Genomic DNA, 6,103 nt, shown 5'->3' on the forward strand with positions numbered 1-6,103 from the left:
CAGATTTAATGTTTCTGTTTTAATATTAAGATCTTTGATACATTCTGATTTAGCTTGGTACATGGTGAAAGATATGGGTCCAGTTTTAATCATCAGCATGTGTAAAGCCAGTTTTTCCAGCACCATTTGTTAAAGAAGCTATCTTTCTTCCAGTGAATGCATATGACATCTTTGTCAAAGGTAAGGTGGCTTAGTGTTTCTGGAGTTGTTTCTGCATCTTGTAATCTGTTCCATTGATTTTTGGGCCTGTTTTACTTTTCTGCTACCACACTGGTTTTATCACAGTAGTTTAATAATATAATTTCAAGTCAGGGATTACAATGCCTCCTGTCTTGTCTTTGTTGCCCAGGACTGCTTTTGCTATTCTAGGTCTGAAAACAATTTTAGAATTGCTTTCTTTACTTCTGTGAAATATGCTATTGGAATTTTTATTGGGATTGATTTGAATCTGTATAACAGTTTGGAAGCATGGTCATTTCACTATATTGGTTCTTCCTACCCAAGAGCATGGGATATCTGTCCATTTGCTAATCTCCTCTTCAATCTCTTTTTCAGAGTACTGCAGTTTTCAATGTAGAGATCTTTTATATCCTTTGATAGATTGATTTATAGGTATTTCATTTTTTGTATGCTATTGTAAAAGGTATTGCTTCCCTGATTTCTCTCTTAGTGAGTTTGTTATTAGTGTACAGGAAGGTTATTTATTTTTAAATGTTGACCTTGTAACCAGCTATGTTACTGAATTTGCTTATTAAATCTGTAAGTCTTTTGGTGGAGTTTTTGGGGTCTTCTAGATAGAGTATCATGTCATCTGCAAATAATGTTAGTTTAGCTTCTTCCTTTCCTATCTTTATTACTTTTATTTCTCTGTCTTGTCTAATTGCTCCAGCTAAAGTTTCCAGGACTATGTTGAAAAGAGTGGAGACAGTGAACATCCTTGTCTTGTTCCTGATTTTGAAAGTTTTTAGTTTTAGTCCATCTGCTATGATGTTGGCTGTTGTTTTTTCATAGATGGCTTTTACTAGATTGAGATAAAGACCATCTATTCCAGTTTTCTGTAGGTTTTTTTTTTAATCACGAAGGATGCCAGACTTTGTCAAAAGCTTTTTCTGCATCTATTGAGATGATCATATAACTTTTGTCCTTGGCTCTGTTAATATGGTGGGTTACATTTATAGATTTAGTATGGTGAGTCATCCCTGCATCTCTGGGATGAATCCAACTTGGTCATGGTATACAACTTTATTGACAATTTGCTACAGTCTGTTTGCCAGTTATCTTATTGAGAATTTTTTGCATTAATGTTCATTAGGGAGACTGGCCTATAATTCTCTTTCTTAGTTGGGTCCTTCTCTGGTTTTGGTATCAAGGTGATGCTTGCTTCCAGGAATGAATTTGGAGTATTGCTTCCCTTTCAGTTTCATTAAAGAGTTTTTATTAGGTTTTCTCTAAATTTTCTTGTTGAATTCAGCAGTGAATCTATCAGGATCTGAGCTTTTATTTGTTGATAGATTTTTTTTTTTTTGGTACCAGGGATTGAACTCAGGACCTAGTGTTTGCCAGGCAGGTGCTCATGCTGCTGAGCTAAATCCCCAGCCCTGTTGATAGGTTTTTAATTACATTTTTAATTTCATTTATTGATATTGGGTTATTTAGGATTTTTATGTCTTCTTGATTCAGCTTTGCTAATTCATATGTATCCAGGAATTTGTCCATTTCTTCTGTGTTTTCTGCAAGCAAGATCGATTGTGATTTCACCCTTTTCATTCCTAATTGCATGGATTTGAGTTTTTTTTTTTTTTTTTTTGTACTGGGGATTGAATTCACAACTTTGCACTTGCCAGGCAGGTGCTTATGCTTCTGAGCTAACTCCCTGGCCTTTTTTTTTTTTTTTTTTTTTTTTTTTTTTTTACCTTTTGATAAGATTGGCTAAGGGTTTGTCAATTTTATTTAACCTTTCAAAGAACTATTCTTCATTGATTCTTTGTATTGTTTTTTAGTCTCCAGTGTGTGTTAATTTCTGCTCTGACCCTTATGATTTCCTCCCTTGTATGACCTTTTGGTTTAACCTGCTCTTTTTTGAAGTTTGAGGTTCAACCTTAAGTTGTTTATATGCACTTGCTCTGTTTTCCTGGTATGGGTATTTACTGCTATAAATTTCCCTCTTAAGACTGATTTCATTATGTCCCACAAGTTCCAGTATGTTGTGTTGTCATCATTCAATTGTAGAAGACTAATTTCTTCATTAGTTTCACCTGTGATCCATTGGTTGTTCAGTAGGGTGCTATTTAATTTCCATGTGTTTATGAAGTTCTCGTGGTTTCCTTTGGCATGGATTTCCAATTTCGTTGCACTGTGCATGGAATAATTTCAATTTCTTTACATTTGCTTAAGCATGTTCTGTGAGTCAGTATATGGTCTGTTTTGGAGAATGTCCCATGTGCAGATGAGAAGAATGTGTATTCTGATATTGTAGGGTAGAACATTCTATAGGCATCTACTATGTTTTTTTTTTAACACAAGAAAAACAAGCAATTTATTAATGCATGCAGTGCCCATCACTTTCGAGAACCCAGTGAAAAGTAACCCAAAGTAGTAGGCTTATATAGTGTCTTCAACAAAGAATAGTAAGGTTTTCAGAAAGTCACAAGACAAAAGAAAGCAGTTTTAGTTCCCGGAGGTGGGAAACCGTGGAAATGTAAGTTTATGGGAGTAAACCAATGAAGCAAGCTTGTTCGGAGGTTCCTCTGGTGCCACTTCAGAGCTGATAAGAATTCTCATCAGTGAGTAACTTCCTTTCTTCCTTGTTAACATGGCAGACAAGACACCATTGCAATGTTATGCCTTGCCTTTAAAAGAGTTTTCTTTGGCTTTGCTGCGTCTGAACTGTCTTCAGCTCAAAATATTTATGTCAGAAACATATGTATTTGGCTTTCCTTCATATCACATAGAAACATCACAAAAATGCCAGACAGAATTCTTTTATAAGGAGATATACAATAGAAAAGAAAAACAACTCATTTTTTTGTGTGTGTGTGTCTTTTTCGTTTTTATCGGTACCAGGGATTGAACTCACGACTGCCTGCTTGCAAGGCAGGTGCTTATGCCACTGAGCTAAATCCCCAGCCCCTAACAACTCATTTTTATGTCTCTTTATACATTAATTATAAACCATAGCAGTAAAAGCTTTCCCAACATTGGCAAGAAAAACTGAAAAATTGTTGGTCTTCCTTACATTCTCTTGAAATTCTGCTAGGCACTCAAGGAGCACTATCTGACACTTTATAGTCCCCTGTTTCATTTAGATACAAGGAAAACATAAATGGGTTTTCAGGATGCTTAGAGTCAATACTAGTGAATAAAATCTGCAGTTTATCCCCATACAGTTTCTAATTTCTAGTCCAAGTCAATCTTTATACAAGTCTGCTGACCTCTGAAGCCTTTTCAATCTTTCATTAGCTCTGTTAGCAGTGGAAATAGTTTCTTTCTTCCTAGAATATTCTTCAAGATCCTGAATATTTGTGGTTAGGACTTCCAGTTCCTACTTTTAGCCTTTCATTTTTCAGCAAGCAGCTTTAAAAGATTATCTTCTTTTTCTTGAATCAGCTTATTATGCTTGCAGACCTGTTCTTGATATTCCAGAAACATCTCAACCATTCATTCTCTTCCTTTAATTTGACAGAGAACTTTTCTGCCAGACCGTTTATGGAGTCCTTACAGGCATCTCTTAGTCCCACCATCTGATGGAGGTGTCATTGAGAGTGTTTCAGAACTTATTTCCAAATTCATTTATGCTTTTATCGAACAGTTCCCATTCATCCTCTACCATTGTGCAAGACATTTCATCACCGTGGCTGATAGGTCTGAGTTCTGTTATCTTCTCCCCAAACCAGAGGGACCTCTAGCTCCCAACTGACCTCCAGACTCAATTATATATTTTGGTTTTTGAGACAGGGACTACATATCCCAGGTTGACCTTGAACTTTCTATGTAGCCCAGATTGGCTTCAATTTTCTTATCCTCTTGCCTCAGCCTCCCAGAGTGCTGCTATTATAGGTATATACCACCAGACCTGCTTAGATTAGTTCTATTCCCATATTTTTAATAGAATTGCTTCCTAAAGATTATTTTTTTTTAATCTTTTTTTTTTTTTTTTTTTTTTTTTTTTTTTTTTGTCTTTTTCCTTTTTACCGGTACCAGGGATCGAACTCACGACCACCTGCTTGCAAGGCAGGTGCTTATGCCGCTGAGCTAAATCCCCAGCCCCTTTTTTTAATCTTTTTGAGACAGGGTCTCGCTATGCAGTTCAAGCTGGCCTTGAGCTCACTTTGGAGCCCAGGCTGGTCTTGAACTCATAACGATCCTCCTGCCTCAGCCTCCCGAGTGCTGGGATTACAGGCATGAGCTACCACGCCCAGTCCTAAAGACTATTTTTTTGGCATTGGGGATTGAACTCATGATCTCAAGCTTGCCAGGCAGGCATTTGTGCCACTGAGCCAGCCAAAAAAATCATTCTTTGGCTAAGTGTGACACACCCAGCATTTGGGAGGCTCTGGCAGGAAGACTACCACGAGTTTGAAGCTAGCTGGAGCTATATAGTGAGTTTAAGGCCAGCCTGAACTACAAGGAGAGAACTTGTCTCCAAAAAAATTATTACTTTTTGATTGTGACTCTGTCAGAATCACACCCTATAAGTTTGGTCATGGTAGTTCAGTTTTCCTAATAATTTTGTTAATGTGTCATGAAAAATCAAGAGTATGGGGGGAGAACCACCAGCGTATCCCGAGATTCATGCCATGTTGGAACTTGGGGCGCTGGGAAACCAAGCAACCAGTTCCCCCCTCTGGAATGTGGCTGTGAGCCTACCAGCGCATGGGCTGAGAATCAAACATCCCACCCCCGCTTAGCAAATGGGAGCCAGAGACCTGAGCATCTCTTGGGAGGTTGACCATATGCAATATAGCAAATAAGGGGGATTTCCTTCTACCATCTCTTTGAAGGCAAATATTTTTATCGCTGTTTTGCTTTGTTCTCATTTATGGTATTGCTCTATTCAATATTCTGTTTTGATAAGTTCTATAATGTTCTGTATTTCATGTGATTTTGCTATACCTGATGGAATGCACAAGTGAGATATACTATGGTAGCTATTATTGTTTTCCCGGTATCCTGCTCTGAAGTTCTATACCAATTTTGCTGCATTGTCTTGATTGGCTTTGTTCTATCTTACTTTGTTGTATTTTACTATCTTTAAAATAAAATAAAAAATCTCAATCATGAAAACAAAACAAAACAAACTAAGCCTGTGCTTAGCATGGATGAGGCCTGGATCTCAATCCCCAGCAACTCCTAAACCCCCAGCCCCAAAACAACAAACACAAGCTTGGGAAAGCTCACCAGGAGCCTGATGTACACATAAGCCAGGGCAGGGCACACAGATGTACTGACCTAAGAGGTCAGGGAGGGCTTGATCACCTTTCTCTGAGTAACTGAGGGGCCCTGGGGCAGTGAAGGGCAAATGCTGAGGAACAAATGCTTGGAGAATGAAAATTCAGTGGATAGCAAGCGTGTCTAGGAATCTAGGTGGTTGCCCCTATTCCCAGATAATTGTGAGGTTGTGGCAGGAGGATCACAAGCTGAAGGCCAGCCTGGTCAGGCAAAGTCTAGTCTCAAAATAAAAAGGGCTAGAATAAAATGCACGTGCGTGTGTGTGCACACACACACACTCACGGACGCACGCGTAACATTCAGGACACAGCACACGCAAACCTTAGCTCGCTTGCTTTCTCTGGACCTACAATACAGACAGAGCAAATGACCAAAATATAGCGTGGTGTGGTGGCGCACGCCAGTAATTCCAGCACTGGAGAAGCTGAGGCAGAAAGATCCTTGCCAGCCTGGGTTATAAAGTGAGTTCACGAGCAACCTGGGCATTGCGAAATCCTGACTCAGAAAGACACAAAATAAAGAAAAAAGAAACTGACCAAAGAGGCACACGGATACCCAGAGGAGACACTGATAGAGACACAAACCGCATTACAATCGGGACACGCCCACGCGCCTCGGAGCCGGCTCAGCAGCCCGGCATGCCGCGCGCCAGCTT

At 39.0% G+C, this 6,103-nt stretch overlaps 1 pseudogene; it reads right to left on the reverse strand.

Annotated features, from left to right (window-relative positions):
- Positions 1-1,930: 1,930 nt before the first annotated feature.
- LOC134470800 (kinetochore protein Spc25-like) lies at positions 1,931-5,978 on the reverse strand (annotated as a pseudogene).
- Positions 5,979-6,103: the final 125 nt, after the last annotated feature.

The sequence above is a fragment of the Cavia porcellus genome, unplaced genomic scaffold (assembly GCF_034190915.1).
Source record: "Cavia porcellus strain 051 isolate PalLab524CR breed Dunkin Hartley unplaced genomic scaffold, mCavPor4.1 scaffold_16, whole genome shotgun sequence".
Taxonomy (NCBI): Eukaryota; Metazoa; Chordata; class Mammalia; order Rodentia; family Caviidae; genus Cavia; species Cavia porcellus.